Source organism: Tachysurus vachellii, chromosome 16 (genome assembly GCF_030014155.1).
Source record: "Tachysurus vachellii isolate PV-2020 chromosome 16, HZAU_Pvac_v1, whole genome shotgun sequence".
Classification (NCBI taxonomy): domain Eukaryota; kingdom Metazoa; phylum Chordata; class Actinopteri; order Siluriformes; family Bagridae; genus Tachysurus; species Tachysurus vachellii.
In genome coordinates, this window is record NC_083475.1 from 3876295 (window position 1) to 3889869 (window position 13575).

At 37.0% G+C, this 13575-nt stretch overlaps 1 pseudogene; it reads left to right on the forward strand.

Moving 5' to 3' along the window:
- The window catches only part of LOC132859443 (E3 ubiquitin-protein ligase TRIM39-like), a 15986-nt pseudogene extending 2684 nt beyond the window's left edge, over positions 1-13302 (forward strand).
- Positions 13303-13575: the final 273 nt, after the last annotated feature.

A 13575-nucleotide genomic window follows, 5' to 3' on the forward strand; every position in this document is an offset into this window, starting at 1 on the left:
TTCAGGGTAGTTAAAAAATCTTTAGTTCATGACGCATGCAACTGTTTCTTTGCAGCACGCGCGTTGAATGTAACGTACACGGCGCTTGGCGCGTTCTCACAACAAAGATTTACGCAAGATTTTGCATTTACGCTGTTTGCGTAGCGAACTTCTCTAGATGACCTATTTTAAGCTGCATTTTAGCAACAGCGCCCTCTATGGTCACAACATACGATGGGTCACAGATTTCGGTGTCACACCTGTACGGATAAAGCATTTCTGCCGAGTACGAGTATTATACGAGTAATACGAGTCAATATCTGTGCTTGGATTGAATGAAAATCATCATTGGCTAGCTGATTGTGTCAGCATTTTGTGATAGGCTAGTCACAGCGTTCCTCCATTACACACATACAGATCTATTGTGTTGCTGTGTCTCGCTCTGCTCACTCACAGTCACACACAGAACAGCTCTCTGTCTCTCCCTCAGCGGGTCTTTTCCGTTAACGTTTAGGGTTTCTTCAGCTTTTTACTTCGGGTTGCAATGTTAATAATACGTACTTACTAACCAGTAGAGTTCTGGTAAACGTGGGTTCGTTCAGACGTGGTGCTTGCTTGGTAGAATGCGACTCGCATTGCATCTCTGCCTGTCGGAGATTTTTTTTTCTTTTTTAAATCTTCAGCTGTTTCTAACCAGTAACCAGACACTGAGTGTCTGACACGTTTTTGCTGTATTTCATAAAAACATAAAGTTAGTAAGCTAGTGTTATAAATATTACAAATTAATTATTAAGCTACACACACACTCAAACACACACCTGGTGTGGAAAAAAAAAATAAAAAAGAACCAAAAAAATAAAAAAAAATCACACTGATCATAAAAAAAATAAAAGTTAAAAAAGAAAGTTATGTTGTTCATTACATTTTACTTCATAATTGCACTGCATTGTTTTGTTTTCATTGTTGCAAAACTGTAATATAGTTTGTTTGCTATCGTATAATTCATATGGTTAACAGATACAGATACAGATAATGCTGTACTCGCTCATCCCTAATAGTTACTAAATAATATATTTAGCAAAATCTGTGACTGATTATTGTTGTGGAAGTTTTTGAGAAAATAAAAATAGCACACTGTTCAGAACGAGCAAGAGTAAAAAGGTTCACAATGTATTTGTGCTGCTGCACAGCAGGACCCAGCGCTCCTCGTGTATCATGAGAGAGGAAGGGCCTAGAACATTTATTACACTGAGGTTATATAGGAATGATTTATTGGCAGTCAACAGAAGAAAGGAAAACATCAGCAATCGTTGGCTAGATGCACAACGCTCGATCATCTACTGATCAGGATCTTACCAAGGTCTGCCTAAGTTGTTTATGAGTTGTTTATGGGGATGGAGGGATGAGTAACAGAATAAAAGATGGTGTGTGTCAACTGTGAGGATCAACAAATCAACCCCAATCCTGTCACAAAAAAGAATGTCACTATACAACCAAGTCAAAATGAACAAAGGTCATTTATTCCCAAACATGAAGTGCAGGAGGGTTTGAAGACTTCAAGAGGGGGATCAGGACAAAACAATAAGCAGAACCCATCTAACTCATTTAGGGAGAAACTAAATAAGCTACAAAAGAAAATAAAAAACAAAGATTACAACACAATACACAATACACTAACTCCATTACTAACATAAGCAGGAGAAAACGAGATCCAAAAGAAATGGCACCCCTTCCCTACTAACCCCTCTCCAAATTAACAATAGAACTGAACAAATAAAGAATGAAAAAGTGTAACAAATATTAACTTACAACCAAAAGAAAAACTTCCTGTTACAGAGATGTCAATTCCAACAACAGAAAGAATAACAAAATATCAAACAAACTCAATCAAAGTACAATCACTAAACAGTAAATACAAACTTCTGGGAGAGATTTAAAGCGCCTGTCAAAAACAGCTCACTCTCTCACACAACTAACCACACTAGCACCCACCCAACCACTCACACACAACTAGCAGGACAATGCTGTTTAAATAAACTCTGCATCCTCTCATCATCCAAACAGAGCTGATGTTCAGTCAGTGAGGTCAGATGTCAACCATTTTTCACTGAAATATTCATAAATCTATTCTACAAAAATAACATTTTTACACTAACAGTAACTGACACCCCAACAAGTGCCTTTACACAGTTTAGGAAAACTTGTAGACATTCTGGTCTGTGATTTTCACACCTAAACTACAGATGCAGTTTAATCTATTTACACCATTTATCAACAATGTGTAACATTTTCTTTTCTAGTTTCTCATGACTCCAGGAGTCTCCTGTCTAAAGATCTGCTGCTGTGTCCGATCTGTGTGGATGTGCTCACTGATCCAGTCACCACTCCGTGTGGACACAACCTCTGTAAGAGCTGCCTTACACATTGCTGGGACATGAATCAACACTGTCGCTGTCCATTATGTAACAAGAAATTCACCGAGACCTGAACTGAAGATTAATACAACACTGAGCGAGGTTGCAGATCGATTCAAGAAGAAAAGTGGTTCTGACAAACCTGAGGTTCTTTGTGATGCCTGCAGTGGAGAGAAACTGAAGGCCCTAAAATCCTGTCTGGATTGTGGACTGAGTTTCTGTAAAATTCATTTAGAGCCACATTATCATGTTCCAAAACTTAAGAAACACAAACTAATAAACCCTGTGGAGAACCTGGAGGCCAACATATGCCAGAAACATGAGAGAGCTCTGGAGCTGTTCTGTAGAGATGATCAGAAGTGTGTGTGTCAGTTCTGTATTGAGACAGATCACAAGAATCACGACACTGTTCCTATAGAGGAGGAGAGCAGAGAGAGGAAGGTGCACTGATTAACTTCCAGTAGAATATCAGATAGGAAGATTCATTCATTCATTCATTCATCTTCTACCGCTTATCCGAACTACCTCGGGTCACGGGGAGCCTGTGCCTATCTCAGGCGTCATCGGGCATCAAGGCAGGATACACCCTGGACGGAGTGCCAACCCATTGCAGGGCACACACACACACTCTCATTCACTCACGCAATCACACACTACGGACAATTTTCCAGAGATGCCAATCAACCTACCATGCATGTCTTTGGACCGGGGGAGGAAACCGGAGTACCCGGAGGAAACCCCCGAGGCACGGGGAGAACATGCAAACTCCACACACACAAGGTGGAGGCGGGAATCGAACCCCGACCCTGGAGGTGTGAGGCGAACGTGCTAACCACTAAGCCACCGTGTCCCCCAGATAGGAAGATTGTGATTTAAATTTAAATTTAGCCAAATTACTTTTTTTTAATAAAATTATTTATCTTCTGCTCTGTCCTCAGACTAAGCTGGTGGAAACACAGACTGATGTGCAGCAGATGATTCAGGACCGACTGAAGAAGATAAAAGAGATCAAACACTCAGTAGAACAAAGCAAAGTGTGTACAAACATGACATGAGTTAATATCTGATAGATTCAGTAGTTTTATTCTTATTTGTAGAAATGAACAAAGTTCACTATCAGTGTTATCTGATGGAAGTGAAAATGTGTTCCTCCTTTAGAGAAGCACAGAGAAAGAGAAAGCAGACAGTGTTGAAGTCTTCACTGCTCTGATTCGCTCCATTGAGAGAAGTCAGGCTGAGCTGCCGGAGATGATGGAGGAGAAGCAGAAAGCAGCAGAGAGGAAGGCTGAAGGACTCATTAAAGAGCTGGAGCAGGAAATCAGTGTGCTAAAGAGGAGAGACACTGAGCTGGAGCGGCTCTCACACACTGAGGAGCATCTCCACCTCCTACAGGTCAGTGTTCCTCTCTCTGCTCACTGACAATGCAGAACATCACAGAACAACACTAACCATGCTGAGGGATTTCTCCTCTCTCCTGCTCTACTGTAGATTTACTCCTCCATGTGCAGCCCTCCACACACCAAGAACTGGACTGAGATCAGCATTAACACTGATATGAGTGTGGACACTGTGAGGACAGCTCTGTCTCAGCTTCAGCAGACTCTGAATGAGAAATTCACTAAATCAGTCAATGACAAGTTAAAGAAAACAGGTGAGAAATTATTTTGTACTTTAGATTTGATAAAAAAGTCTCTAATAATAGACAAAAGTAGATGTTTTGCAAAATCTAAATATTAAATACCAATAACTGATCTGAAATCTAATGACAGTGATGTTTTGTTGTAATTAGTTTCCACAGAACTGAAGAGGATTCAGCAGTATGCAGGTACAGTGAGCTTTCTGATTTCCTCTCATATTAAAATGTACATATCAGCATTACACCACTGCATCAGCAGACTTATTTTCATCTGTAGATCTCTCCAGATAAAAGGAGTATTAAAGTGTCTCATTATCCTCCTCACTATAGCTCCTTATTACTGTCATGCACTAAAGCCCTTAAACCCTTTTCTACTTTAGAAACACTGATCATCTTCTTACATTTCACTAATAAAATAATGCAGGAACAGATGTATATTTGTACAGAGATTAATTTTATACCTTTTGAACTGCATGATAAAAGATGGATTTCTTTGACTATCAGTGGTAAATGTAATCTTTATGCTGTCCAAAAGGTGAGAGTTTCAAAGTCATGCAGTTAGAAAAGAGTTTTTACACCATGCAGTGTTTCTGTCATTTACAGATAAACTAGAACATAAAAGTCATGAATGTATTCTACAAAAATATATTTTTTACACTAACACTAACTGACACCCTAAACAAGTGTCTTTGATAAATTATTTTTTTGTACCAGTTAAAGAAAACGTGTAGAAATTCAGGCCTGTGTTTTTCAGACCTAAACTACAGACACAGTTTACTGTATAGAGACAATTACTGAACTATTTTGTCCATCTGTATCAAGATTTTTCTTTAAATGTGTTTCTCTTATGTTCTGTGTCTCTTTCTGTCTTTCCTGAGTGATAAAAATCACAAACACAAATATATCACTAAAGTAAAGATTCAAAAGGAAAATATTTTATATTTCTCATCAGAATCAGGAAAATCTCCATATGTTCTCACTAATGACAGAGAGAGAGAGAGAGAGAGAGAGAGAGAGAGAGACTGTGTGTTTGGGAATGCGTTGTGTGGGTGTGTGTGTGTGTGTGTGTGTGTGTGTGTGTGTGTGTGTGTGTGTGTGTGTAAATGAGTATATCTGCTTATGGTGGTGTGAGTTATGATTTCTTCAATCTTCATCATTTACCCAAACATCTACCTTTTAGTGTAAAACTCTACAAAACAAACAAGTAAACTAACAAACTTGAAAGGAAACATTTAAAATGTGATTATTCAGTATCCTATCAGGTAACACAATACATGTCAAGCTCATCAACATTTCACTGAATTCATATGGATCATTTTATTCTCACAAAACACAGAAACAAGGCATTATGTATTTGAACAAGCTACAGTAAGTTCAGAAGTACAGACTCTAGGAAAATCCACTGGTGTCCCAGATTCTCCTCTGTCTTCATCATATACATAGTAAAATGTTCAAATCTCACTATATAAGAAGAAGCAGCACCTCTGGAGCAGAGGGCCTTTTGCTCAGGGGCCCAGCAGGGGCAGCTTTAACCCCAATCCTCTGCTCATCAACACAGAGACTTAACCACTTTAACTACCACTGCCCCAAAGAAATAACACCAAATAACAAACAAATAAATAAATAAATGATGTTTATATGTTATAATCAGTTACAGACTGCCTTCATTTGGACTTATGCTCTGTATAATATTTTTAATGAAACAATCATAAATGCTTGTGGACAACAGATAGATTAGACATGAATGGATGGACTGAATCAGTAGATTGACTGAATGCTAGATAAAATGATGGGAATTATGTACTGTAGAGACACTGTAAATCTTACAAAGCTAATTTTATTTCAATTAATTTATTTTAATTTAAAAAATGTCTGGAAGCAAATTCATTCACACCAAATTTATTTATTAAATGTGATGATTTGTAAAACCATAAATAGTATGAGTCACAAACACAGGAGAAATAATTTTTTTATAAAGTAACTGGTAGAAGCTCTAGTGCAGAGACATTATTGTTGATGACAGCTAACTGGAAGTAAACGTTACACTAGTAACTCTACTCTATCAGAAGGGAATGTTGTTGTTTTGCTGGACAAAGAAGGCTGAGAGATTTATAATCATACAGTTTAAAAAGACTATAAAAACATACAGTTTCTCTCAATCACTTGAGAGTCCCATGTTTTATTTCTAAATGTAAAACCTACCAGATATTTATCACTAGAGACACATTTTTTACCTAAAATGTTTTTCTCTCATGATCTGTGACTCTTTCTGTGTATTTCCTGAAAAACAAAAATTACAAACACAAATTAATCACTAAAATTTCAGAAGGAACTTTTTTATATTTCGTATCTGTAACAGACTCCTATTATAAACTGTATTTTTGAAATTTTAATGAAATAAAATTTAAAACATCTTCTACAAATCCTTTTATAAATCAATAATGAATATGATCCACTGGATGATGATGTAATATTTTTTACATGTTTACTCATATCACACACTGTGTTTCTCTCAGTGAATGTGACTCTGGATCCTGATACAGCAAATCCATATCTCATCCTGTCTGCTGATGGAAAACAAGTGACACATGGAGACAAAAGACAGAATCTCCCTGATACACCACAGAGGTTTTATCGGTATATCTGTGTTCTGGGAAAGCAGGGTTTCTCCTCAGGGAGATTTTATTATGAGGTGCAGGTCAGAGGGAAAACTGGCTGGAAATTAGGAGTCGCGAGAGAGAACATTAACAGGAAGGAGAAGAGTATACTGACTCCTCAGAATGGATTCTGGACTTTGTTACTGAGGAAAGAGAATCAGTATGATGCTTGTGAAGGTCCCTCTGTCCCCCTCACACTGAGAGAGAAGGTGGAGGTTGTGGGGGTGTTTGTGGATTATGAGAAGGGTCTGGTCTCCTTTTATGATGTGAAGTCCAGAGCTCATATCTACTCTTTCACTGGTCAGACTTTCACTGAGAAACTCTATCCATTCTTCTATCCGTGTTTAAATGAAGGAGGTAAAAATTCAGCACCACTGATCATCTCTCCTGTATTTAACACTGAATAAATTTAAACCTCACAAATTTGATCATCAGATGGTAAGAGTAAAAAGAATTTGTTTACTTTTTTTGGTTAGATTTTAGAAACACATACTGTATATCATTTTAAAATGCTGTACCTATTATTTTAATACCTGGTTTTAATTGTAATCCTACAGTCTGTTTATTATGAATATGTGACATTATGACTGTGGAACTTTGTCATTACAAATGACATGTTAAACTATTTATCTATCAATCAGGATATTTTGTGTTTGTTTTTTGTTTATGGGAATGTATTTTATTTCGCTGTGCTGGTGTGTTTTTTGTTACATTATAAATAGTTGGAGTAATTCATAGTTTATTTATAAGATGAAAAAATTTGATGTTATTCCATGATGCTCCAAGAAGGGGGGGGGGGGGGGGGGGATCGCAGAGAGAGACCCTTTATTTGCACAAGTCACGTAAAAAACAACAATCAGCATGACTCAATAACTATATAAATAAATAAATAAAATAAATAAATATAAGTATTAAAATAATTCAAATAAATTAGGTTAACTGATAATACTAATAATCATCATTAGCTTAGCTCTGGTGCAAAGCTTAGTTCTCCTTCCAACCCAGTCTCACGGCAGTTCGTGTACACTGACTGAAACATGTGCAGGTTATTCATGCTGTTATAGAAATTAAAATCCATCAGTACTCTTGATTAGTCTGGAGAAGATTACTTTAGACACACAGTCTGTATTTTGAGCAATTTTGTTTTTTCGGCTCAGGTATATTGCCATTTTTGCCTGAGCAAAGATAAAATTGATCAGTTGGCACCTGAACCGGTTTCTCCTGACATATGTAAAACCAAGAATAAAACACTGAAAAGTAAAATCAACATTAAAAGACCTTAAGAAGCTCTGTAAAAACACAAAGAAAGACTGTAACCTGGAGCAGTGAATAAAAGCATGAACAACAGTTTGTCTCTGTGAACAGAAAAGACAGTCGTGTGTAACATCAGGGTTTAAAATGGAGATAAAAGAGTTCACAGAGAGAATACAATGTAAAATCCTCCACTGGAGCTCGGCAGCTTTTTGGGTTAACGGTGGTTTGTACAGTGTCTCCACTCTGGTTTAATATCATCATTAAAACCAAGTACATTTCTCCATGGGGTGTCTACCCTCCCACTCAGTTTCTTCTTATTTAAAACCTTAAATAAATAATAATACAAAGTTTTAAAGTAAATAAAATAAAAAGTCAGGAGAGACCAGGGAAGTCAAGATACAGTATGTTCAGCCATAAGTTCCACACAGAGGTGAAATACATCCTCATCACAAGGGTAGTCCTTAAATAAACAGTCTTCTCTGTAAATGACCAGTTTTGTTTGATCAACTGGATGGAAGAAATTCTGCACTCCATATAAACTGGGAACAGCAAAGCGAAGGTCGACCACTGGCAGCATGTGGGCTGTGAGTTGTCTGTATCCTGTGGCAATTCCAAGCACTTACTCTTTCAACAAGAACCTCCTTCATAATAGAAACAAATAAGGAAAATTCCTATTATCTTATGTATGCAGATGCCACGTATACTGAATATTTTAAAAGGTTAAATTATTCATTTATTATATAGATTAATTTTATAAGATAATATATAATCTAAAGTGTGAGCCTGCCTGTGAAAACCAAGATAAGGTCATTTTTTTAGTGCTCTGTAAACAATAGATTTTTTCGACACTAAAGAGTTAAAATGTGTTTAAAATAGTGTGGTTATCTTGTCAGAAGTTGAGCTACAAAACAGATAAGATGTTGGTGATGACAAAAAATATCTGCTCAGAATTAAGAAGTCACAATATCTGCCTTGCCTTCACTGACCCTATTGTTGTTATTGTGATTTAATAGTGGATATGTTCTCTAAGTGGGTGGAAGCTTTCCACACTTCCAAACAGGATGCAAGTGCGGTAGCTAAAGCACTCCTGTCTGAAGAGAGAGCAGAGAGAGGAAGGTGCACTGATTAACTTCCAGTAGAATATCAGATAGGAAGATTCATTCATTCATTCATTCATCTTCTACCGCTTATCCGAACTACCTCGGGTCACGGGGAGCCTGTGCCTATCTCAGGCGTCATCGGGCATCAAGGCAGGATACACCCTGGACGGAGTGCCAACCCATTGCAGGGCACACACACACACTCTCATTCACTCACGCAATCACACACTACGGACAATTTTCCAGAGATGCCAATCAACCTACCATGCATGTCTTTGGACCGGGGGAGGAAACCGGAGTACCCGGAGGAAACCCCCGAGGCACGGGGAGAACATGCAAACTCCACACACACAAGGTGGAGGCGGGAATCGAACCCCGACCCTGGAGGTGTGAGGCGAACGTGCTAACCACTAAGCCACCGTGTCCCCCAGATAGGAAGATTGTGATTTAAATTTAAATTTAGCCAAATTACTTTTTTTTAATAAAATTATTTATCTTCTGCTCTGTCCTCAGACTAAGCTGGTGGAAACACAGACTGATGTGCAGCAGATGATTCAGGACCGACTGAAGAAGATAAAAGAGATCAAACACTCAGTAGAACAAAGCAAAGTGTGTACAAACATGACATGAGTTAATATCTGATAGATTCAGTAGTTTTATTCTTATTTGTAGAAATGAACAAAGTTCACTATCAGTGTTATCTGATGGAAGTGAAAATGTGTTCCTCCTTTAGAGAAGCACAGAGAAAGAGAAAGCAGACAGTGTTGAAGTCTTCACTGCTCTGATTCGCTCCATTGAGAGAAGTCAGGCTGAGCTGCCGGAGATGATGGAGGAGAAGCAGAAAGCAGCAGAGAGGAAGGCTGAAGGACTCATTAAAGAGCTGGAGCAGGAAATCAGTGTGCTAAAGAGGAGAGACACTGAGCTGGAGCGGCTCTCACACACTGAGGAGCATCTCCACCTCCTACAGGTCAGTGTTCCTCTCTCTGCTCACTGACAATGCAGAACATCACAGAACAACACTAACCATGCTGAGGGATTTCTCCTCTCTCCTGCTCTACTGTAGATTTACTCCTCCATGTGCAGCCCTCCACACACCAAGAACTGGACTGAGATCAGCATTAACACTGATATGAGTGTGGACACTGTGAGGACAGCTCTGTCTCAGCTTCAGCAGACTCTGAATGAGAAATTCACTAAATCAGTCAATGACAAGTTAAAGAAAACAGGTGAGAAATTATTTTGTACTTTAGATTTGATAAAAAAGTCTCTAATAATAGACAAAAGTAGATGTTTTGCAAAATCTAAATATTAAATACCAATAACTGATCTGAAATCTAATGACAGTGATGTTTTGTTGTAATTAGTTTCCACAGAACTGAAGAGGATTCAGCAGTATGCAGGTACAGTGAGCTTTCTGATTTCCTCTCATATTAAAATGTACATATCAGCATTACACCACTGCATCAGCAGACTTATTTTCATCTGTAGATCTCTCCAGATAAAAGGAGTATTAAAGTGTCTCATTATCCTCCTCACTATAGCTCCTTATTACTGTCATGCACTAAAGCCCTTAAACCCTTTTCTACTTTAGAAACACTGATCATCTTCTTACATTTCACTAATAAAATAATGCAGGAACAGATGTATATTTGTACAGAGATTAATTTTATACCTTTTGAACTGCATGATAAAAGATGGATTTCTTTGACTATCAGTGGTAAATGTAATCTTTATGCTGTCCAAAAGGTGAGAGTTTCAAAGTCATGCAGTTAGAAAAGAGTTTTTACACCATGCAGTGTTTCTGTCATTTACAGATAAACTAGAACATAAAAGTCATGAATGTATTCTACAAAAATATATTTTTTACACTAACACTAACTGACACCCTAAACAAGTGTCTTTGATAAATTATTTTTTTGTACCAGTTAAAGAAAACGTGTAGAAATTCAGGCCTGTGTTTTTCAGACCTAAACTACAGACACAGTTTACTGTATAGAGACAATTACTGAACTATTTTGTCCATCTGTATCAAGATTTTTCTTTAAATGTGTTTCTCTTATGTTCTGTGTCTCTTTCTGTCTTTCCTGAGTGATAAAAATCACAAACACAAATATATCACTAAAGTAAAGATTCAAAAGGAAAATATTTTATATTTCTCATCAGAATCAGGAAAATCTCCATATGTTCTCACTAATGACAGAGAGAGAGAGAGAGAGAGAGACTGTCTGTGTTTGGGAATGCGTTGTGTGTGTGTGTGTGTGTGTGTGTGTGTGTGTGTGTGTGTGTGTGTGTGTAAATGAGTATATCTGCTTATGGTGGTGTGAGTTATGATTTCTTCAATCTTCATCATTTACCCAAACATCTACCTTTTAGTGTAAAACTCTACAAAACAAACAAGTAAACTAACAAACTTGAAAGGAAACATTTAAAATGTGATTATTCAGTATCCTATCAGGTAACACAATACATGTCAAGCTCATCAACATTTCACTGAATTCATATGGATCATTTTATTCTCACAAAACACAGAAACAAGGCATTATGTATTTGAACAAGCTACAGTAAGTTCAGAAGTACAGACTCTAGGAAAATCCACTGGTGTCCCAGATTCTCCTCTGTCTTCATCATATACATAGTAAAATGTTCAAATCTCACTATATAAGAAGAAGCAGCACCTCTGGAGCAGAGGGCCTTTTGCTCAGGGGCCCAGCAGGGGCAGCTTTAACCCCAATCCTCTGCTCATCAACACAGAGACTTAACCACTTTAACTACCACTGCCCCAAAGAAATAACACCAAATAACAAACAAATAAATAAATAAATGATGTTTATATGTTATAATCAGTTACAGACTGCCTTCATTTGGACTTATGCTCTGTATAATATTTTTAATGAAACAATCATAAATGCTTGTGGACAACAGATAGATTAGACATGAATGGATGGACTGAATCAGTAGATTGACTGAATGCTAGATAAAATGATGGGAATTATGTACTGTAGAGACACTGTAAATCTTACAAAGCTAATTTTATTTAAATTAATTTATTTTAATGTAAAAAATGTCTGGAAGCAAATTCATTCACACCAAATTTATTTATTAAATGTGATGATTTGTAAAACCATAAATAGTATGAGTCACAAACACAGGAGAAATAATTTTTTTATAAAGTAACTGGTAGAAGCTCTAGTGCAGAGACATTATTGTTGATGACAGCTAACTGGAAGTAAACGTTACACTAGTAACTCTACTCTATCAGAAGGGAATGTTGTTGTTTTGCTGGACAAAGAAGGCTGAGAGATTTATAATCATACAGTTTAAAAAGACTATAAAAACATACAGTTTCTCTCAATCACTTGAGAGTCCCATGTTTTATTTCTAAATGTAAAACCTACCAGATATTTATCACTAGAGACACATTTTTTACCTAAAATGTTTTTCTCTCATGTTCTGTGACTCTTTCTGTGTATTTCCTGAAAAACAAAAATTACAAACACAAATTAATCACTAAAATTTCAGAAGCAACTTTTTTATATTTCGTGTCTGTAACAGACTCCTATTATAAACTGTATTTTAGAAATTTCAATGAAATAAAATTTAAAACATCTTCTACAAATCCTTTTATAAATCAATAATGAATATGATCCACTGGATGATGATGTAATATTTTTTACATGTTTACTCATATCACACACTGTGTTTCTCTCAGTGGATGTGACTCTGGATCCTGATACAGCAAATCCATATCTCATCCTGTCTGCTGATGGAAAACAAGTGACACATGGAGACAAAAGACAGAATCTCCCTGATACACCACAGAGGTTTTATCGGTATATCTGTGTTCTGGGAAAGCAGGGTTTCTCCTCAGGGAGATTTTATTATGAGGTGCAGGTCAGAGGGAAAACTGGCTGGAAATTAGGAGTCGCGAGAGAGAACATTAACAGGAAGGAGAAGAGTATACTGACTCCTCAGAATGGATTCTGGACTTTGTTACTGAGGAAAGAGAATCAGTATGATGCTTGTGAAGGTCCCTCTGTCCCCCTCACACTGAGAGAGAAGGTGGAGGTGGTGGGGGTGTTTGTGGATTATGAGAAGGGTCTGGTCTCCTTTTATGATGTGAAGTCCAGAGCTCATATCTACTCTTTCACTGGTCAGACTTTCACTGAGAAACTCTATCCATTCTTCTATCCGTGTTTAAATGAAGGAGGTAAAAATTCAGCACCACTGATCATCTCTCCTGTATTTAACACTGAATAAATTTAAACCTCACAAATTTGATCATCAGATGGTAAGAGTAAAAAGAATTTGTTTACTTTTTTTGGTTAGATTTTAGAAACACATACTGTATATCATTTTAAAATGCTGTACCTATTATTTTAATACCTGGTTTTAATTGTAATCCTACAGTCTGTTTATTATGAATATGTGACATTATGACTGTGGAACTTTGTCATTACAAATGACATGTTAAACTATTTATCTAGCAATCAGGATATTTTGTGTTTGTTTTTTGTTTATGGGAATGTATTTTATTT